This window comes from Syngnathus floridae, chromosome 15, assembly GCF_059516105.1.
Source record: "Syngnathus floridae isolate MCC-2025c chromosome 15, RoL_Sflo_1.0, whole genome shotgun sequence".
Taxonomy (NCBI): Eukaryota; Metazoa; Chordata; class Actinopteri; order Syngnathiformes; family Syngnathidae; genus Syngnathus; species Syngnathus floridae.
The window spans coordinates 11633863-11657765 of NC_142427.1; the positions used below are offsets into that span (position 1 = coordinate 11633863).

The window sequence follows — 23903 nt, forward strand, 5'->3', positions numbered from 1 at the left end:
CACTTGTCATGCACGGAAGCTGTCCACTGAACAGTTAAAAGCGCCCACGCTGGGCAAATATCTGATTTTCAAGGGATTGAATTCTACAGGGGGATCTTATGAGGCAAATCTCCCAGGAACGTGTGTAGTTTGAAGTGATAAAACCTCGGTGGCTTTTTTTTCCCGGTGCAGCATTGTTCATTTGGGACGCCATTAAAATGAAGCAGTATCTTGCGTTCTGCTTACATTAGCAAGCATCCGTATATGTGGGCTGTTTATTACTGGCCATTATCGATAATTTAGCACAGCTAGAGCAAGTGACAGGGTCCCTCAAAGCTTCCTGTAACTTCGAACTAATGCATCTTTAGAAGCTGACAACATTTGAATGTTCAGTATATGTGTTCAGTCATTACAGGAAATAGGAAAATACACTAATAATCAGTTTGCTCAATTAAGTCTACAGTTATAGCTTTGAAAATTGTGATTTTGACAGAATTGTAGTTACATACAATGGTGAAGGACCAACACAACAAATGTGACAAACAGGAAGTTGTGTGCTTACCTGATGATGAGGAGTCATGAGTCAGATGGCAGTCAAGCGACCAGGCGGGAATGAAAGACAAAATGGGAAAAGACAAAACATTAGTTAGACTTAAAGTGCACGGGATGTAAACAGATGGATGACATGTTTGTGAATGTGAAACGATGCTTCCTTTTTTGGCTTCTGAGTCTGGTCTGACGATGGAGCACACTGTGTTGTGTGTCTGCAGTAATCCATCACTGATAAGGTCAAAGCCATACACAAACGTCCACACTCAGGGAGCGACTTAGAATCAACACCAGGTGGGATAACATTGTTTCACAGCGTTGCGCCAAGCGTTATCAAAAGTGCTTTTCCGCATTAAAATCTTCAAGTGCCTTGTTTAAACAAAACATTTAAAGGCAGCAAAAGCTGAGAGAGAAAGAGAGGCCCACTAAACCATCACTTTTCAACTTCCAACATTCTTATGCAAGAGAAAAAACGGAGAATATCAAGAATAACTTTTCAAGGATTCCAAAATGAGATTAAAAACTGTTATAGCAATCGACAGTGACACCCCAGAGTTCATTAGCATTTAATGGACTGTGATGTGTCATAATCTGTCAACAGTGTTTAAGTCCATTAATTTTTTGGTGGGGATAATATGCTTGAAATGAATTATGTTTTGTAAATGACTCGCAGATCTCCCCCGGATTGACGATAATTCCCTCTGCCGCTCCCCTTTGTTTACACTAAGCTGTGCCCTCAGAGGAGGGATAAGAGGGTTTAGAGTGTGTGTGATGGCAAACACACACTAATGGACACTGTGCATTTGCATACACACATTGATCTAAGAGGGTGAAAGCTCGCATCAGTGACGAAGAAAAGTAAACTTGTCAGCGCGTGAGCGGGAAATGTAATCAATTCTTAAAAAGTCGCATTCCAAAGCAATTCTGTCTGCATTGACTGTAACTGGCATCAGCAACATCTTTGGCAGTGGCTGCACTTCTATTCTGCTACTGGTGAGGAAGAGTGGCGCTGAACAGATAATGTCATTTCCTCCACTCTCTCGGGACGATGGCAAGGCTAAGCGGCCTTAGACACTTTTGTGATGGGATCGCCGTGTTCTTCATCACAGTCACTTCCAGCCTACACTCGCCACACTTATGTCAGTACTTGTCAAGAACCCAGGAAAAAAAACCAACAATTGGCTATTGCCATAGCATAGTACTTTACTTTAAAGTGGCAGTTGAGCTTTTTTATCTAAACTTTGCTAAAGTGCCTCTGCTGCCACTTCAACTTGGTCGGACCAAGGATGACTGGAGGTCCTCTTCAAGGCTAAGTGCATACATAGCATCAGTCATCATTTTACACACTGTTACTCGTGAAGAAAAAGTCAACCTATAAACAAGCTATAAATAATCATCAAATGGAAATTATTGAAGTGTTTCAGAAAATGTCAAATTCATACAATTTGACAAATTTATTCCAAATACAAATTGAATTAAAAGCTAATCTGAATCAGATCGCAATCGGCTTTGTTCTAAATCTCTTTGTAATCAATTCCATAATGACTATTGCGGGCTCCGTGCGCGTCAGCTGTTCAACACATGCTATATCATGCAAACACAAATCAGCCTGTCAGTCTTTGCATAACAAACAAGTATGGCAAGTGAAATCTGTAATCAAATCATGTTCCCTCCAAGATCTCCTGAACTTGGGGATGCTTTACAAAGAGGCATCGCTTTAACGTCTCACGAGTGCCACAATTAGGAAACATTTATTCAGTGGTGCTCCACATTGACGAAAGAGCGAAGGAAAAGCAAAAGGAATTAAAAACAGGCAAGTCCAAGAAATGACCAGTTCACTTTGGCTCTTGACAGGCCTTGATTGTCTCCAGCTTGCAGCTGTTTGCTAATTCATGCCAGTCGACTCCTACTAATGGATAAAAGCTTTAATGACTTCCATTTTGACTGTGGACCACGACCTCTGTCCTGCAACATCACATCGTGCATCATTAGCTATCCTTATAGTCTGTGCTGACAACAGCAGTTTATGTCACTCAAACTCACAATATGACTTCTATAATGAATGATAAGGGATTAAGATTATTATTGTGACCTTTAATACTAAATACTAGATTTGAAACAAACTATTTGAACTGCAAAACCCATTGATGTGGGCGTATCAAATCAAATTATTCCCCTTCAAAGTGGATGGAGATAGAATCGTCTTATATTGAAAAAATAAATCTTTGAAAGAAATGCCACATTTACATTACTGACAAGGTCATTCGTTTAAAAAAAATAACAAAAAACTCATTCATCGTAATCCCACTGAATCGAATCGTTCCACTTTAAAATCAAACCCCACCTATCGAGATGCATATTGAATCGTGTTTTATCGGAGTGATGCATTGCACATCCCTGCACAAATATTAAAAAATCTATAAGAGGAGGCGACTAGAATAGATGGCCAAGGAATCTAATGTGGGTTTTGCACATAACTGTCCTTTGGTGTCAGTGTAAACAGCAGTAATTAGTGTATGTAGTCCTGCGGCGATGCGTAGGAGGTGCTTGCCTAAATTACACATTCAGACAAAGAAGTGACAAAACAGTCAGAACTCAGAGTCAAACTACATTGTGTATGCACAACTAAAATATGCACAGGAGTGGGAGGTGGTCAGTCAAGCTGAAGTAAACAAATCAAATCAGGGGACAGGTAGACAGGAAGCCGGGGACAGGCGGGGTCACAATCGGGGAGACAGGGAGCTGGAAAAGTGAGACGAGTGAGACACTGTGGAGGGGAACAAAGGCAGGAGTTGGCTGATCTGGGTATCCAGAGGGGGATGTGACTGGGAGATGGACAGGTGTGGAGGTGAGTGGGAGATCAGATAATACGGGGGGTGGAAGCTGTAGGGGATACTTTTTTTTTTTTTTTTTACTGTAGAGAAAAGGGGAGAGAGGGATTTGAAATGGCAGCAAGAGATAATATAGAGCACTAAGACATGCTGTGAATGACACCAAGAGCATTGGACTATTTTGGGACTGAATTACTTTTTGCTTCAGTCAATCCAAGAACAGTAATTCTCTCAGTTGGGTTCCATAGTTTTACATGATCAATACCAAATACATGTACGCTGATTTCATTTTCTTTTCCATCCTATTGTGCACATCTTTGAGTGCCATTTCTTGAGTGCACATACACAGACTGTACATTCACCCAGTCTATTTCTGTAATCATCACCCCTCGGGCCCTAAACCCCCTGCCTCTGGCAAGACATGCACCTTTTCAGTATTTCACCAATAAAGGAAGGATGTTTTATTTACTATGCCTGGGACACCTGCTGTTACTCACTCACAACAGAGAGGTATAGCACAATAAAGTAGCGGAAGCAGTGAAGGTCAAAAGGTTACGGATGGGGCGATCCAAAGGAAGAAGAGATGTTGTCGAGCGCTATAGATGCTGAGTGAGCTGAATGATTTTTCCCCTGTTGACTCCCTTGCAGTTCTGCCCATGATGCCTGGCAACAAATGTCATATTTAACAAATGGTGAGTGTGGTTAAAGCAAATGAGGTTTAAATCAGCAGCAAAATAGCAATTAGGAGAAGAAAGAGGAACCGGGTTTCGCAATCAAACGATTAAAAGCTGCTGTTACACTCGAATAAATGACCGTGACTATAATCAAGATCACTTGGATAGAAATCGGAGGATGGCATTTCCGCAAGCACTCCTCTTAAACAATGTTTCTCAAAAAGCAAATAAACGGATGATCCAAAGTGGCGCAAAAAGCAGCTAATGGGATCTAAGTAGCGAGCTGTTTTCCTCCCAGCTTGACTCATTGGCGGCCCCGACACTCTATGTGTGATACGGTTTCAAAGAGCTAGTAGCCACGTGTCGCAAATTAGCTTTGTGACATGCCTCCAACGAGCTTTTGTTGTCTAATGAAGCACGGCGACGGCGTGCGAACGACAGGCTGAGATGCAGGACGAAGGCAGTGATGAGCGTGTGCCAGCTTGTAATGGTTTGCGTCTGCGTGAGTGATGGAGAAACTCTCAAAGCTTCAAAACAAGCTCCATCAAGGTGCTCTGAAACATCTTACGCCAGCCAACATGCCACCAATTTAAATAGATTGGGTACCTAATTCATTACACAGGCTTCTAATGGCTAGTTTGTTCGGACTTCATTAGCTCTTCTTTAGCTTTTATATTGGACAAGACAACTTCAGTAGCTAATTATCCTGACAAAACTGGATTGTGTAAGGGAATGCTTCTGAAGTCTTACAATTCAGAACTGGAGTCAATCTGGTGGCAAAAGGCACATGTTGGTCACACTTCTTTAAATATATATTTTTTAATCTAGTTATTATCTAATTTATCATTGAATTAAGCAAATTGCATTGGGAATGTTAACAGTGGTCAACTTGTTTTTTTTATACTTTTATACTAAAAGAATTAAAATGGGACTCAAACATTGCCTGTACGGTTATTACAGGTCAGTTTGACATTCTGAATCTATTAGTTTTCGTTCCATTAGTTCCTATCATAGAAATGAAAGTTCAGTGCGACGCTTGGAGGAAAATTGAAACCAAATAATAGGATCCATTATTCTATTATGCAGAATGTGTTTCCAGCCTCTAAAGTACAAGAAATATTCACTGTGTGACCATGTCAACTCCTCTCTTCTTTAGTGCAGTAAGGTGGCCTTATGCATTATTAATTCTTTTCAAAAGCTCTGCCACAGAAGCTGTGTTTTCTTTACTGTGTTAGCCAGATTAAGTTTTTAACCAATTTCCCGAGCATAGTCCATGAAAGGAAGGCCTGCATTTTGAATTTGTTCTGAATGGTACAATTACCAGTGTTGGGAAACTGGAAGGGGGTATTGAGGAATGTGTGATGATCCAATTTCATATTCTTGGGCTGACATTCGAGTAGAAAAGGTCACATGACCAGGTACAATTATATTCACGTATAAACAGTTGAACGCATATATTACATTTTACTTCATTCATAAAATTTTTAGATTTCAAATAACCATCTGCTGATTTGTTTTTGTATGAAAAAGCTGTACAGAAGATTGTCAAGCTATAGTTGATTCCACATCTCTTCAAAATAGTCCATTTCTCTTCATCCGTATTGCATATGATAACCCGAGCAGAGAAAATCCCCCACAAAATATTGTTATTCATTCGGGGCTGAATCGTATGACTGTAAGATGTTGGCGGGTGGTGAGGGACTGAGTATAAGTGGCTAGTTGGGGGTCAGTGGTTTTGTGTGGGATCTGACGGGGGGGGGGGGGACTCCGAGCTGGGGAGGAAGGATGCTGTGAGGAGACTGTGCTGCTTCCTAATGCACTTCCTTTTAAATGTGAAGCTTAACATTAAGTTTTCATAGGCTTCCCACTGCTTCTCTTATCTGGCAAACTAGCGAGCCGCACTAGGCATGTGTGTGCACAACACACTCACACACATTTATGAGTAAAGACAAACACACTCCAACGCACACGGAATGTAGGCACAGTATATTTGATGATCACACAGCAACACAAGGCGGCTGCCTGCAAACAGTATGTTTAATGATCTGCTTGTGAAATGCATGACTTCTTTATTCCATCTAAAGCAAAGGTGAAGAGGCATAATAATGACTTACTAGGCAGGGATGATTGTGATTCTGTCAGTTCACCGTAAACTAAACTCGGTCTTGCTGCAGCACACGGTGAAACCAGAATTTACTTATATGTAAGCCTCTGACCATTGCTGCTGATTACATTTTGACGGCCACAGTGTCGTCTGGCCTATGAGTGATGCGCAAGCACTTTTTATACAGTAATCAACTCATCGATACTTATACCAAGTAATTTATACCACTTTTGATACATACAATTATTATTGAACCAATGAGAGATCATTTTAAATGAAGACTAAAGCTAATCTTATTGGAATCGATTATTCCATCGATAATTTGATTTTTTTTCCTTTGACATTGGGCATTTATTTCATGCAATGTAAAAAACAGGCTGGAAACTTGTGATTAAATATTAAGTAACTTTAAGAGCACTATCTTCAAATGAAGGCCATCTGAATGCATTGCAAAGTTTATTTTTATCGTCTATCCTGCACATCTCATTTTGAAATGAGACTTTTCTTTCGTGGACCTTTTGGGAATTGAGGTCATCTAACAGAATCAAATATTAAAAGCACTGAAAGGCATCTCTTTTATTTTGATTTTTTTTTTTCTGAACAGTCATTCCGCATTTGTTTACAAAGGTTGCGGGAGGCGGGGGGCGGGGTGGGGGGGTGCGTACTGGTGGCAGCCTCCATCTCTTTTCACCAGGCATTTTTCAGGGTCAGAGAGTCAGTGAGCTGAGTTTTTAGAATTCATAACTGTTTCAATAACAGGCCAAGGAAGCCCTGGAGAATGTGAAGTATTGATTTGGAGAGTAGCTAAGAGAGCAAGTGGATGTGAGTGAGCACACACACACATGTACACACACACACACAAAGTGTACAGTATCTGCCTAATACTGTCCACATGTTAAAGGGTATTTTTCATTATTATTTATAAAAAAAAAATAAAAACTCATCTTTCTATTGTTGTGACTATCTCAGGTGTGTCATGATTCAACAAACAATTCAATTCAAATTGAAAAGAAATTGTTTACAATGCTGCCAAAACATAAGCTGAAATATGTTCAATTTCCACAGTGGGCTAAAAAAAAAAAAAAAGCACAAATGTCCATGACGCAAAGCCTCAGCTACTCTGGAGTACACTTGAGCCAAAGACTATCCCCGGTGGTTGTCTCAGGAGGTGTCGTCATGACATTCGAACTTGACCCAAAAAAAAAAAGCCTGCTTTGTATTCTGGCAGCATATCACCTTACCGCTAAGGTATCTGGAGGCATAAAAAGAGCAGTGTATTGTAAGGGCCTTCTTTTAGAGCATTAAACATATCATTGGCCAATTCCCAGGCCAAATAAACACAATAAGAATCTTTGCAAGAGACAGACTCTAATATGGAAGCAGGCTGCAGGTCTGAGTTGATATACGGTCCCCTCAATTGCTCGGTTAGAGTAGCATTTTTACTCGTACTAAAGTGATGAGAGCGCCCGAGTGACAAAGTGAGAATAACGCCTCACGAGAGATGAGTGGAACACAATTTTGAGCCTCGGGGACAGATGGAATGGGCAGAAAAGGACAAATGAGAGAGGAAATCAGTTGAAGTGCAACACTTTGAGGAGGGCTGAGTCTAGATAGTTATGCATTATGTATGTTAACATAAAGAGTATTGAATATGTACCTCCATGGCCATTACAATGTGTGCAAAAAAATACATTAATGGTCGGAAAGGGTGATTCATGATTAAAGAACTCTATAGAAGATAGAACAAAAGTCTTTTGATGTTCATTCGGCGCCGCCGTGCTTCATCATTAGTGGAAGATACATGAAGATAGATATAAATATTGTATTAATATAAGTGTATAAATATTATCACGATATAAATAAGTGGTGTCAGAAGCATATATTCTTTCACACACAAACACATCAAAATGATGAAAGCTAATATACACGCACATACACAGTGGGAAGCCCCCCCACTGGGTCTAATTGAAGAGATTAGATGTTATCCTGTTATATCCCAGCCAATTTCAGACCATAACGACGAGTAATGCCCTCCAATTCAACGGCTGCGGCGGCAAAACAACGCTCATCATAGCCGTTCCCTTGGAAACAACGCGGCCGTCTGAAACGGCCAACTAAATAAACTCGCTCTTTCATGTCAACACCTTTGACATAAAAGGATTCACGTCTTATGAATGAGGGGCAAACCTCTAATGGCTCGGTGTTCGATTCAAAGGCGGCTCACTCGCGCAAAGCACAAGTAGCGGGGATTCATTGGGAATGGATACCGAGAGAGGTGCTTGCATGTAGAGCACATGGCATATATTGTACACTTTGAAGAAGAAGAAAGCTAAAGGAAAGAAAGCCAACATGTATATGGGAGGGGAAAAAAAAAAAAAAAAAAGCAACCTGCAGGGTTCTCTCAGGATCAAATTACAGCCTATAGATAGCAATTTCTGCTCGTGGTGCACAAATGCCACGCCCAATTTCATAGTCAACCGAGTAGATACAAAACAAAGACGTTGCCTATTCAAAACGACTACATACAATGCAAAATATCAAAGACTGATTACCATTAGCATTTATTTTGTGGCGTCATACAATTAAGCATGTGACATTTGAACACAAACAGTGCATCAACAAATGCAGACAGACAATATAACACTTGCGAGCAAAATGAAGGCTTGGAGTGGCTTAGTTGAAGTCCAGACATGAATCTGATTGAAATGCTGTAGCATAACCTTTAAAATGCCGCTCAAGCTCAAAAAGCCTCCAGTGTTGCTAAATCAAAGCAATTCTGCAAGAAAGAGTGAGCCAAAATTTCTCCGCAGAGATGTGAATGACTCCTTGCCAGTTATAGAAAATGCTTGATTTCAGTTATGGCTGCTGAGGGGGGCCCAGCCAGTTATTAGGTTTCTAGGCCTATCATTTTTTTCACACAGTGAGAGATATGACCCCCCCGCCGACTCCTTTAATAATAAAAACCTTCATTTAAAAATTGCCTTTTGTGTTTACTTGTGCATTTTTGACTCGTATTAAAATTTGCTCGGGAAACATGTGAGCGGGACAAAGATAGAAAAAAAAATCAGGAAGGTGGAAAACACGTTATCACGCCGCTGCACTTGTTAATCAGAGGTGCTTAACTGCCTCCAAAAGGAAAATTTGCCTTGATGATAGAATAGCTTTTTCATCATCCGTTGGCAGCAGGACATCCATTAAAAAAAAAAAAAACGAATGCCTATTTCGCAGCTAATTCCTTTTGGTTGCCATATTTAGGCAGAATTTAGATATCGTACATACTGTAGCACATCATCTAACAAATTGAAGATGATTTTGAATGTTTACTAGTAAACATAACGTATTGCGATGATCAGTTTGGGTAGCAATGATTTGAGCCAAGCCATCAGACTGGCCTGTAATGAGGGCAGAATGGCAGAAAAATCCATCACCGTTGTGGCAAATTTTATGATTGCTATTGATGCAGCTCATCAGGGATCGCATTGCCTGGGCTGGAATGATTGCTTCTGCATGGCGGAGACTTCCATCCATGCGTGTGGCCAAAGCCGCCTGCTACATAGTTTGTGTGGAGAAGATATGATAAAGCGGTGCTGGCGGGGTTGTCCAGTGATTAATGCGCCTATTCACCGTCCGAGCATTCATCGGAAATATCTCGTGAGCGCCCAACAGGGTAGCTGCTTAACAATGTAGAGACAAGCCAAAAAGTGTAGCACTGTAAATTGTTTTGCTATATTAAGTGAAGGCATAAATCGAAAAAGGAACCCATGAATCGCAACTCGACAGCGCCACCGTTGCAAGCATTGCACACCAACTATCATTAATCCAAACAGATTTGTAAAGTTGACAAAGTAATATTACTTTTAGTCCGAATCTTTCAGTGCTAAGACTTTTTTTTCCCCCAAGTCCCATTTGAATGCAGAGGTTTCTCTCATGTCACCTGACTTGAACTGCCGAGGGCGTCCATGTGTTGCAAATCTTGCAAATCTCTTACAGACTGTGAAGCCTTCACCAGCAATTACCCGCCAATTGACTTGCTTATCATCATCCATCATCTGTCACAGGGGGCTGTATTTTTCTCTAGCACATTATCATGTAAATGAACGACTCCTCAATCAATTAACACACTGATCCTTCTCATTTCACGCATTAGACAATCGGCGATAATATGAATTATTAAAACGCGGAACATGCTTATTGTTGGTTCTGATGGCAAGGGGGGGGGGGACACTTGAATTTTCTCTCCTTACTGGTTTCAATATAAAATGTTTTTGCATTCATCTCCAAAGTATATCTAAAACTATGTGCCCGTAATTGCATAATTATGGTGAAAGATTTTCTTCAAGCTGTATTTGTTATTTCCATTTCTTCACCCATTCCTTCCTGTTGACAGCTTTATTATGCAAAAAAGTGAGGAAATGACAGAAGGATGGGAATAAATAGATACTAATAACTAATTTGGCTGGAAGCATCTTGTTATTTTTCGGATTCGTATTTATGACACATCCAAAGGGGGGAAAAGACACTAACTAAAGAAGCTGATTGATTCAACCATAAAATTGCATGATAATTAGACCTAATTTTCACCGCCATTGCGATTTATTTAAACAAATATGCATCACTAGGGGTTTAATTCAAAATGGATTTACTGGCATGCCAAAAGAGAGCAGCCAGTTGAAAGCCTTCTCACTGTTGATCCCTATTAAAATGTGCAATTACATGGAGGGGCAGTGGCCCTCAACTAGGCTGCTGCTTCCTGCCATGTGGCCATCAGGTCATGGTGCCTGGATCAGAGAGACAGAAAATTAGAAGCATAGGTATGATATCAAATGAGTAGCAGAGGGAAGAGCGAGCCAGAGAACTCCTCACCTTATAAATCATCTTTTGTGGGGGGGTTTTAATGGTGCCTGACTGAACATGTGACTGATTTGATCCGTTGCATATCTCATTTGCTGCTGAGATTTAGTCCCTGTCACTGACTCAGTAAATGAATCACAGAGTTAAAAAAAAAAAAAAAACAGCGCACATACTTTCATGCAATGTGTGCCCAAACGCATACAGTGTAGCTAATAAATAATCAGGAAACTAAACAAAAGCCTTGCGCAACAAAGGCTCAGCAGCCGGGCTCTCAACAGTGATGCAAACTTGAATTTTGCACACAGCAGGTAATTAGGAAAACAAATGAGTCAAACAGCGGGCTGTACTTTTTTTTCCCAATGAATTTTAGGCCTTTTTAGTGAGCGGGCAAAACAAAGTGGGAATTTACAAGTACTGTACACAGAATGTAAATGAGAGGGACGAGATGATGGATGCTGAGAACAGAGTCCGTCGCTCATCTCGGAGAAGCGGAGCCGTTGTAATTAGGCTAGCTGACACGTGGCAGACTCTCGCGGCGAGGGAGTCAGCCATGCAGTCAGACGGGAGAACAGAGAGTCGCACCCTCCACCCTCTTAGCGGGGTGCCGAGGTCAGCCTCCATTTTCTGGCAGGCCCTTGTATCCCCTTGCAATCCGTATAATGAAAGACTCAACAATAAATTCGACCAAATATATATATAAAAAAATGAGTCTTCTTTGTGTCATACATTTGAATGGACTCATCATTTAAGTGTTGTTTTCTATTTTCCTATGTTTAAGCACAACGGTAATATATAAAAAATGTGTCTTATAGGAGCGAATCAAGAATTCAGTGATGCCCTGGAAAATGTTCAGTTCCATTCCAATGTGTGGGCTCTTTACTGCCGGTGTGTGTTTGGGGACTGGGATATTAACAAAGACAATAAAATGAGGAGAGTTTAGAAAGCCACATTGGAGTAGTGCACCACGCCTTGTTTGCGTTTGGGAGCTTGTGAGTGACATAAAATTTGATTTGCAATTCTTATACACCAGTGACTTGCTTGTTATTCGCAGGGTAGATGCGCACGGTGCCAACGCAGCATCAAATGTGCCTGCTGGAGTCCACTCAAACAGATGAAATAATCTGCATGTTTTCGCAAGCGCAACTGTGTTGATTGGCAAACGCTTTGCTTGACTTATTCAGCCATGTTTGCTTTCCCGCTACAGAAAATATTTTCTTTGTTGGTTTCATTATCAAACTTGCACAAAACAAAAACTGTGTTAACATGAGCTGGTTTCACTGCCTGGTGCTAAAAAAACAAAACAAACAAAAAAACATTCTAATGAGAATTTAGTAGGATGTTCAATTAAAGCCAATTGCTTTTTGGAAAACATGCATTTCATATGCAATTCATTATAGTGGGACAAAATGCTTATTGTAGAAAATAAATAAAACTGTTGGTGTATTTTGAAGCTAGACTAAAGCACACAAACTAGTCTAATCTCGTCTGTTACGAAAGGGTGATCCAGACTTCCGCCTGGAAGCAAGAACACACAGCAAGCCTGTCTGGTTGCGAGAAATCTTAACATCTCACTAAACGTGTCACAAAATCCCCCTGCCCCGTGTCACCAGTTTCATGCTCAGAGAAATCCAATCTATCATAATTACATGGCCGCCTGCCCGTATTGATCACGTGCTGGTCAGGCAAGAATCACAGCGAGAGGTAAGATTAAAATAGATGTGCAAGTAGCAGGAGCGAACGGAGGGACTTGGACTCCACTTTGGCCGGGCATCTCCGTCGACAAGGCTTTTAAGTGTCATTTTGACTGATGTCTTTCCCCTCTGCCCAGATGCTTTCATCGGCAGTGCGGATTTTGCACGCAATATGTATTGTAGGAATGTATTTTGGTGGAGCTCTGACCCGAGTTCCTTGCTATGCTGCATCACTCCGCCGTGTACAAACCAAAGCCGCTGGAGCGAATGCACTAAAATGCGCCATCAGCCAAGTGTGTGCTTGTGGTGATTTATATGTTGCAGCACACCTGCTAGGATAGTGAAATGCACACAGGAGGCGACTTCAGTCTCAAAACTAGACGATTGCTTTACGTGAAAATAATCTGACATTCCAAAGTCAAATTTAATCACAATTATTACATTTCCAACTCGTGTCTTGGGAGACGAGTGTGTTGTGAGAGCAAAGGGAAATGATCCAATTCCTCTTTCCAATTTCACCTATCCAAATGAACATATGTCTCTTTGGTCGGGTGTTTATTTTTCTTCCAATGTCAAATATGTGCCTTGGCTCAGTATAGTTTGGGAAACGTTGGCCTAAAATATCATAGCTCATCTACTAATTCGATAGCATTTAAAATCAAGGCGGCAGAGAATCATTCCCATCCAGGAAAACAATGCTGCTTGGCTAGGCACCGGCAAGAAACGCTGAGTGAGTGGAAAGAAAATCTTCAAGAGGACATATTATGGAAAAGGAACTTTTTAATTGCTTGTGTACAAATAGTTGGGTCTCTCGAGTGTCTGCATGCCAATCAAGTGTGAAATTACACACTTGGTTTGGCAGAGTTGCCATTTTCTTTTCTCGCAAGTGACGGCCGAACTACGGAGAAACACTATCGTGTCAAAATCGACGTTGAGTGTATCATTTGGACTGACCTACAATTACCACCTCAAAATCTTTGATCATTTAAATTATATCAATGTATTCCCAACATCGTATCGGTTGGAAATCAGTTGGACAAACGGCTTTTAATATCCTGAAAACACTTCAAGTCTTGTAAATGCAATAGAGCTTGAACTGCTCCAGTGGATATGGGGACAAAGACCTCCCGCAGATCTTACACATTGCAATGAAGAAGTGAGAAAATGACAGCGGCAAAGAAGGTGTTGGTGGGCCTAAAGTTGACAAAAGGAAAGAAGCTAAGACGACGGGAGATGACACATGCCCAAAGGAGATCAGTCAACACTTGGGTAAGAGGTGCTGTAATTGGCATTGAGCAGACACATAGAAGCAGACAAGGAGATGGCGGGAGAGCGAGACCAAGGCTAACCAAGACATGCTATTATTATGTGATCGGGCTTACTCATCGCGATACATTTCAGGTGGATTACGATGATCAGGTGATTGCCGATTTCTCAATCAAGCGCGTGCCCGTTTGCAATACATGTGAAGCTGCAGAGATGTTAAAAGGGGCAACTTTTAACCAATGGTAATTGTGACTGAATGATATGGGAAAATAAATGATCACCCAGCCTTCCTCTATGCATGAAGAAAAAAGACACCAAGGACTAAGTGACCCATAAAATGTCTGTAAAAAGGTTCAAAATGGCCTAGAAGATAGCACAAAGGACTCTGGGATGTCTGTCGCTCCCCTGGGTGCAAATGTGTTGACACGAGAAACACCAAGACAGCCAACAGCCAGCTGGCCACTTGCAGCAACATCATTACACTTGGCTCTCACCTCAGCGGTATCGTGATAGCTAAGACGGAAAACGTGTAAATGCCGCAGGTACATGCGTGATCACACATATACTGGACACACATACACACACTCACGACCGCAATGTCAGACAGAATCAGACAGGCCCTCAGTGGGGAGGACGGCAGTGGAGAAACTGGAAAACTAAACAAGACAGGAAAGAAGAAGTTGCCTTTGTCCATTTTTCATATTCTCCCAGCTGCAGACAGCCCCCCCTTTTTTTTTTGTCGCACACGCACATTCACAGATGCACACACGCATGAACATGCTGACAGACAGCCTCTCAGCGCGGGTAAGTGCACTGAAGAAAAGTATAAAACCACAAATGACTTCTGAAGAGCATATTGAAATTGGAAAATGAGAGAAACGGACTGAAAAGGAGGTTTAAAAAAAAGGTTGTGGATTATTAAGATATTTCTCATGCCAGACCATTTCAACAGATATAATAATACAGATATAATAATAATAATATATATATATATATATATATATATATATATATATATATATATATATATATATATATATATAGTTTTTTATATACACTCAAGTGCACCTAAACTCATCACTTTGTTACCGGTGACCTGAGGGCGATAGTGAGATTATGAGTTTTTGTTTGTGAAGGACAAAGATGAAGGTTGCAATCCCTTCTGGGGGCAGAGCGTGACGCAAGCAGCTAAAAGGACGCTTGCCGTTTCAAATGCATTGTGCTGTATATTGTACACAGTATGTGGGTCAATATTTCCAGGATAGTCTTTTTTTTTTTAGCTCTCCTTTTCTCCTTCACACAATATGCCTCACTCATACAATAACTGGATGGCAAGTATGCTTCATTTAACACTGGATAATAAGGTCACATTTCAAGGTTGCTGTCACAAGTTTGTCAAAAAAATGATCCAATACTATTCACTCATATTTACACAACTTGAGCTTGTGTCAGAAATGCAACCTCCGTGAGAACAAAACTGTACGGAAAGAACTGGTATGTTTTTCAGTGATGTAAGCATCAATATTCCATGGAAGCATTCTTACAAATTCCTATGCCTTTTATAGCTGAAGGATTTGAAATTAAATTCAATTAAAACAGATTTTAATAACTAAACCAGGAGGGCGCAAACAGGAACTAACACTTGGAACCTTATTATAATTATGATGGGACCTTTTCTACAAAATCCTGCTGAAGACTCCTAACACTATTGTTGTATAACCTAACTGGATGAAAAATATATAAGGTAGACCATCTTTAAATAAGCTGCTATAAACAAACATGATTCACTGTTTTTCCCCTTCACTTCTGCTCTCTTGATGACATCACAGCTTCCGGCGCCCTACTTTATGCATGTTTACAGCAAAGAGATAAGTGTGTGTCGGTGCTTCAATCTGTTTATATGCATCCTTGACCCTCCTCTATTCTCTATATATGTAAACAATGTGAATTATTGTCAGTGATACATTGCAAAGAACATACAGCAAAAAAATGACAAGGTCATCCACGCAAGCATTTCCAAATGGATCCAACAACCTTAGTAGTTCACTTGCTCACCTTCAGCATGTGGACTCTAATAGCGCAACAGACGTTATCAATGCTCACACTTTCACTTTAAGTGCAGAGACTGCAGATAGATCCCAATCAAAAGAAAAGCCCCATACTCAGGCTGTTATATAGAACTTAACAGCATTTGTTCAGCTTTGGTTCATCCTTTAACCTCTAATCGCTTCTGACCCTCCACCATTAAACGCTTTCTCCTCAACCCAGCGCCGACCTTATCAAACAGCCATCCATCCTTTCGCTACATCGGAGTGGCTTCGATGGTTCTCCCAAAGTGCCAATTTTATGTTACTTTGATCTTTACCCGCCCGAGGATCTTCTTAAACTCCAAGCAGAACTACTTCAATTTGACTGAATAGGTAAGATTGTGATATTATCGCCTAGGTGTGCCATATGTAGAATAACCATAAAACCCGGAGGAACACTAATAAGCTTGACTCCACCCACTCCCATCCTTTCAGTAAGCCTTCCCACTACTAATACTCTGCAGCAACACTGGAGTGTTTATTGGCTCTCACTTGGTCGACAGTAAATCCCCCCATGAGATTCCCTGCCCCTTTGGGTCAAACTCATAGAAGTTCTGTGTTTGAGCTGAGGTCAGTACAAAAGAAATCGGAAAGCCTGTGGCGGAACAGTGTGGAAAAACACTTTTTTTGCTGTGAATTCTATTTTGGGGATGTTTGGTTTTGTCATACTAAAAAAATAGCTGAAACCACCATCGACTCTTTGTACAAAGCTTCCTAGAAGAGACAAATTGCCACCGTGATATTAGCATGCGGCAAAACCACATTAAAGGATCAAGTGAAGCCAGATGGCTACAACTGCTCACTGCAGACATTACCATTAAAACCTGTGATTCAGTCTATTAAAAATCTCTGCCTAATATTGACATGCAACGCATGTTTTGTTCCCAACGACACATCGCGAATGAATTATTGTGAGACTGTGTGTTTTTTGTGTGCACATGCAGCATGACTGTGTGGTTCTCATTACTGTGTGCCAGCAAGCCCGAGTGATCTAATACAGAGGTTGGGTTCAAATTTTGTGGCTTTTCTGCAGCCTATAGTTAACGGCAACAAAGCAAAGCCCCCAGACCGCAGCACCCACCCACCCACTCAATCCCAGTTCATTTTACATTCGCCCCTACTACCCAAATACTATTATATCCTGTTACTCATCTGGGAGACATATGGGGACCTCTCGGGAAGATAAACAAGAGGAGAAATGTAGTGTGTATATCCCTTGGTTTATAACTCGAGACATATAAGAATGGGAAACAGGATTGGAGCTTGCATGAAAAAACGTGGCTCGGTTTAAGCAAAGTATATCCTGGTAAAGGGAGATAGAGACATGAAGTGACTCCAGCAGGTTTTGGGTGTGTGAGCTAAAAGCTAGATTGCCAACGGCACCAGATTTATTTCGATGCTTTTCAATCAGTTGCTCACTGTGGACAAACTAAAAATTGCAACTGGAAGCAGTCACGCACTTTGAGGGCCTGCATTTGTGAGTAGTCTGGTTTTCTGACTGACAAAATTACAGCAGTGTAAACTAAACTGAATTTCCCCTGAGAGCTCATAATAATCGCATCATCTAAACAGCGCACAAGAAAATGGCTGCTGACGAAACACATCAACCGCCAGTGGTTTGATGGGATTTGCAAACATGATACATTTTGGGGGACATTTGGTTTAATGTCGATAAAATTCACAAATGTGGATTATGTATTTTAATGGAATCAAACAAGGGCTTTAAATGGGAGTAAAAACAGTCAAACCTCAAAAAGCTTCCAAGAGACACTAAATATCTGTCATGGTGACATGCTCAGTTTCTGAAGTTGCTTTAATGGCAACAACCATGCACAGACATATCCCTGCTGATTGGCTATTACAAATAAAGTTAAACAGCACCAACGACTGTTTGCGTGACAAAACCGCATTTATTAATTTGATAAAACCCACAAATCAGCAGATTTGTTACCGACTGCCGAGCCCACGTGCGACTCCAAATCAACTGTAGGCAGATTTCCAAAAGTCTTCATCCCTAATTAAAGTCATTTCTTCAGTAAGTATGTTAATTTATCATTGTGTGTCTTGAGTCGGAGAAGTAACCAAGATAATGGCTGTAAAATAAGTCATTTTGCTGTGGACACTTCTACTGTGCATGAATTCAAGTAAGATCAAAGTGGCCACTGTGTTTGCTTTCCATAGGACTTGAATTTATGACTTTTTTTCTTCCCAGCACTTGTGGAACTAAAAAGGCTGTTGTGTGTAATGGTTGGCAGCTTGGCGCACAGATTTTCACTCTCTCTTTTTCATGTATTTCTTGGTGCTTGTGTAGAGCAGGCCAACTGTTCCATTGGATTTGCGTTGGCCAATAACCTGAAGTTTTCATGTGCTTGCACAGTTTGTGCGTCCGTGTGTGCACGTGCGTGTCTGAAGGGATATGCAGGCTCTTGGGGTATGCAGTGGCATGCTTTATGAATCAATGCCAGACTGAGAATTGACTGTGATACATCTCAAGAGAAATCAAAGCGCTGCCAAAGGTAGAGAGATGAAACTTGAAGGTTTTCTCTGTAGATCCTACAGGCAGCATATTTGTGCAATGACCTATGTAAATTAGGCCAATTTGTGGTATTTACTGAAGCAAAGAGCAGAGGAAGAAGCCCTGTGGTCCTCGGGGATGGGAAGTACGTGCATGAGGAACGGCGATTCATCATACACTACCAATGAAAATCATGAATTGCCAACATTATTGTTGATAATCGCTTAAACAGAAAATAAAATCTGAATAAATCATATGAATGATAAAAATTGAATATTGTTAATTATTAATGAATGAATATCTATTTATTATTAATTATGTATTAATTTTATTTATTTTTAATACATTTAAAATTTAATTATGATGATTACCCCCCTCCCCCATTTTCAACACAGGATTGTCGAGAAGCCACAAATAATGCTGCCAATCGAGAAGGCGACCCTTGAGAGTCACCCAAATATCTGGTGTATACAACCAATATGTTTGCAGTATTCATTCAACCAAATACAAGTCGACTTTTGTATCCACCCTGTGAAGCGACAAAATACTGGAATAAGACAGCCCCATATATCACAGCCAGACATTCTTTTTTTTTTTGTTTCATTCTATATGATTCTACACAGAGCTAAAGCAGTAAACCGTGACTGTAGTAACCACTTAAGAAAGTGCTAAACAGAAGGGCCTGCAGCGCTGGGACAGAAGTCGATCCCAGATGAGTAATACTGAACTAATGCACACCAGATTCCCTGCACCATGGTGGGCTCCTCACTAAAAGTTCCTATCAAAACAAAAATGGGAGCCGAGTTTCACTTTTTTGCATGGTTGACTTCTTGCTATTTCTGTCGCAAGTCTTACTCTGCATGATCAAAAGTTTGCTTGCATAATGTTTTACCAGAGAGACTTCCCTGTGTGTATTTGTATAAGCCAAATATGCTCTGTTGTTCAAAGTGACTTCACTAAAAAGAGGCAGAAGAAACTGAGGGCATGTCTGCCGAATGTCTGTGTCCTGGCAGAGGACTGAAAGCATGAAAAGAGGTTGCAGGAAGGTTGGCTGGAGTTCAGTACCGCATCTATATTTGACCGGGTTGAGGCAAAAAGCACAACAAGAAACGTCGCAAAAGGGGCTATAATAGTGCAAAAGAGAAATGAAAGAGTAAAATAGAGGCATGGTTGTGTGCCTTGTGAGTATGAGTGCATAAAGGAGTCATTCCGGTAAGTGAAGAGTCTGATAAGGTTGATTTTATCTCAAGCCCATTATTTCCTCAATCTCCCCAAGAGGACACTGAAGCGAGAGCATCCTTTTGCTACAAGCGGCCCCTCAAGTGTTTGCTCATGCCGTTATATTTCCCTCTATTGGCTTGGTTAATCTGTGCATTGTGTTGATTTAATTCCATCAAAAAGGCATTGTTGAGCTAAAAAAAACAATATATTCCGTTATCAAGGGGGCTGCCGCATGCTTCTCTTGAAGATGTGCTTCACCTAGCAGAAGCACAGCTTGAATCAAGTGTTCTGAGAGGGTCATTGTGGGTGGGCTTATGGCCAAACAATGAGTCACCATATCCATATTTTTTCATGGTTAAAAAAGATAAGTATTTCCAAATTGTCATCATCAACTCCTATTTGAAAATGAAAAAAAGTATTCAAACTGACTGCATAGTCGTGCAACTAATCTACCCAGAAAATAAAAGGATTGGAACAGCTGTCACCACGCAAACACGAGGGGACAATTATTGCAATTATAAGACTGCATATGGAGAGCCTGAAGATAGGCCAGCCCCGCTATATCAGATGGCGCATTGCAGACTGCTTGAGCTTTGTCAGAAGCCAAAAGCAGAGACTTTAATATGAAGGTCCAAAATTCCTCTATGTGTGTGTGCCTGTGAAAAAATATTCAAAGGTTGGGTCAAAGTTCATCCGATGAATTTAGCTGATGTTAACCACTGGGTCCACTTTGGGTTGAGAAATAGGAGGTTGTGCTGTCTAGGCAAGATAAGTGCGATGGACTAAATTCGCCATCGGGCTGGCTTGCAGAGGCCGAGTGGGGAAAACTTGCCACTGTGCTCATAAATCATCATATAATTGTTTTGGCTCAACTGATAATGAAATAGTCAACTGTAATCAAATTTAGCTCAGTGTTGAATGTCAAACGTAGATTTGCAGTAACATTAAGCTCAAATGCATAATTTGATAAAAGAAGCCACGACGGAATATCGAGCGAGCCCGTTACGGAGCAGCCGAGCTGGTTGCATCTCAACCAGCAGGATGCGACATTATCAACCATGAGATTTTATTTATTTTTTGCCAAAGCAGGAATCTGCTATATGAGGGGACAGGAAGGGAAATGGATCTATCAGCAGAATTTGATGATCAACTCCGATAATCTTGCTCAGTTTTGCATGTATTGATTTGTCTATTTTCCAAGGGTGAAGGGGTTACAGTACAGCCACTTCCGTCCAATATGTGATCGAAGCAAAAACCTACAGCTCAGATCAACCCTAATCTGTATTTGCACAACTGTTGTTTGCAAAAGCGTGTTTATTTTAATAACAAGTGTTAAATCATTCATTATTTACGTTGCCTCTGGTGGCTTGTGTGGGATGCAGTTGGGAATCTCGGTCTGATACGTTCCCTTCAGCTGTTGTTGGTAGACTTCGATTGCCTCAGGTTGTTCAACTGGAAACCAGATTTGCATACATGCACCTGATAAGCTAGTGAAGGTACTTTATAGTAACATTTCCACGATAAGTGTTCACTAATTGTGTGCAAATAAATAATAGGCAGATTTATTTCATATACAGAATTGGAATTAAATTCAACTTAAGCTCAGGTTTGTTGTTATTACAGAAGAGTTTAGAAAATGAAATTAAAATTACAAAGGGACTCAAGGAAGTGTGATAGATTAAGAACGAATCGGCTCAGCAACTGCTGTGGTTTTCATTTTTATCCAACAGGGGAAGCGCCGAGGGCAGCTAGCAAATGGATTCTTGAAGATGCATGGGGGGGGGGGGAGAAATGAGGAGAATATGATTGACTTCCTCCATTTGGACACTGGGAGCTATATAGGGCCTTACAAAAGTTGATTTAGCTCTTAAATGTTGCTTGGTGATCTCCCGAGGTTAACCCATGTTCAAAGAACAGAAATGGTCTCCACTGCAGGTGAAAATGTAGCAGCATGATGGCTCTTGGCAAGAAAAGCAGCAAACAACTGTGAGAACTTTGGAAAATAACTTCCAGCCAACAATTGAGTGCAATGCAGCAGGAGGTGAAACCTTTTTGGCTTGGCTTGCTTGTTATTTCAACTTCTTTGGAAAAATTAAACGGAAACGGCCAAATGGGTCCATTCTAAAAGCAGCTTTGAGCAGACCATTTTCAAATGTACAAAGCGTGATTCAATTAGAGCCACTTACAAATGCTTTGTCCTCAATATGGAGGATGTATACTTCTATTTTTCTGTGTAGTTCAATTTTTGCATCGTCACAAGTAAACATCAGTCTACAAAATCGGGTCTCGCAGCTGCTCGGACACGTATAAAGATACGCTAATAGACGTACTGAGATCAAGTGGCATAAAAAAACGCATGTTATCGTATTAGAAGTTCTCAATGGGCAGTTCGCAGTGGACGTAGAGGGCAATACTGTCAGGCTGTTGTTTTGAAATCACATCTAAGTGTCACTAAGGAGCCCCAACTGTTGCAAGAAAACAGGATGGAGCCGTGCTTCCATGTTGTTTACGCCAAATTCGGACAATAACACATTCATGTCACAGCAAAAAAACAAGGATAATTACAACAGGCAACGTTTTCAAAGTCGGTTTCCAGCTGACAGGAGTGACGCACGCTCTGGTCGTCTTCTACCTGCATTTATTTCGCCGATGCAAAATATTCGAGTCATATGACCTTTGATTTAAATACTCAGTTTTGATTTAACCGCATTACGTGCATGGCAAGGTAATGAAAAAATAGTCATTAATAAATGAAGATAGTTTCAGACTTACTGGAGACTTAGTTATAGTGTCCACAGTTCACTGGCTTTTGTTTCCGCCAATAACAAGATGTTTTTGTAAGCACACACAGACTGTTTGACTTGGAACAATAACTGCAGGGAGAAGAAAGAAACATTTGAATGTGACCCGCCTGGAGTCGGCGGATTAAAAGTGCTTTCTTCAGACTCACTCATCAAATGTACGCCATTCTCAAACCTATTTCAATTTCCTGGCAGACACAGTCGAGACTTTGTGCTCTTGTAACATCTGCCAGACGTCTTTTTGGCCAAGGGATGGATTGAGGCAGTGGATGGTGGGGAACTGCAATTAATAGATTTTGTATGTGGTTATTGTGTGTCATGGTGAGTACAGCACAGTACGGAACAACACTTTATAAGACCTCAGAAGAACTTTTTTTTTTTACTAACAGCTGAAGCAAACACTATAAAAAAAATAATACAAATGAGGAGTCAGCATTTTTCCAATGTCACGCAAGAAAGACGATTGTTCCCCGTGAGACATCCATTATCCTATATTGTTAAATGTCATATTGTACCACCTCCTCGTTTGTGTCAGCGAACCAACTAAGACACCGATACACACAAATCGCATAATCAACAAAAGCAATCTATCTTTCAAATGGTAGACTGCTTGTGCAAAACCATTCGGCATTTCGTCGACTGATTGCAAAACACGTTTTCAACAAAACAGTGGAGGCCAAACTATGAAATAGCAAGCAGGGTCGTTTTTGTGATTCTGTACTTATGTTAGACGAAGTCAGGCGAATGAATGACTTTAGTGTCTTCAGCAAATCAATACTTCTTTCGACTTTCGCCTGAGAACAAATCCTTCCACTGAAAATTGCAGAACGAGCTCACAGAGTGTCACTTGAGAGAGAGGCACGGCCGACATGCATGGTCCGTGCACATAATCTCTTTCCACCGTGTGATCGCCTTCCAGCCCGCTATGATCTGGATATCCCAAGCCTGCTAAGATTATATTGTGAGAAAGAATTACCTTTACTACAGGACCACAATTTGTATCATCATCTCTGCTGCCTGAATCCTAAGTCAAGAAACTAGTATTGTTTTTGACTCAATAAAGCAAGCCTGACAGTTGACATGCATGCATACACCAAAAAAAATAAAGCAATACTGACTTTGCCAGTTCTAGTTTTGTACAAGAGCAATAAATGTGCGGTCTGAACTCAGAGGATGGAACATGTGGTCTGTGGGGTGAGTCTTGGAGTCTGCTAAAACGCTCTAAAAAGTCAAAAGTGGCAAGTCTCTTTTTTTGAAAAGAAACAATAAGTGGTAAACAAAGCAGTGGTTAAAAAAAGCTGTTAAATATAACAACACAGGCTTAAAGTTAAAAC

The 23903-nt window shown here is 40.8% G+C and overlaps 1 protein-coding gene across 9 annotated transcripts in view; it reads right to left on the bottom strand.

Moving 5' to 3' along the window:
* The window catches only part of LOC148386723 (cell adhesion molecule 2-like), a 225844-nt gene that overhangs the window by 58888 nt on the left and 143053 nt on the right, over nt 1-23903 (bottom strand). The window contains exon 1 of one of the 9 annotated variants that reach the window (XM_088399692.1): nt 22541-22559. The exons of the other annotated variants lie outside the window; for them this stretch is intronic. The gene's annotated coding sequence lies outside the window, so the exon portion shown is untranslated. Of the gene's footprint in view, nt 1-22540; nt 22560-23903 lie in introns of those variants that run through there. 9 annotated transcript variants of the gene reach the window in all.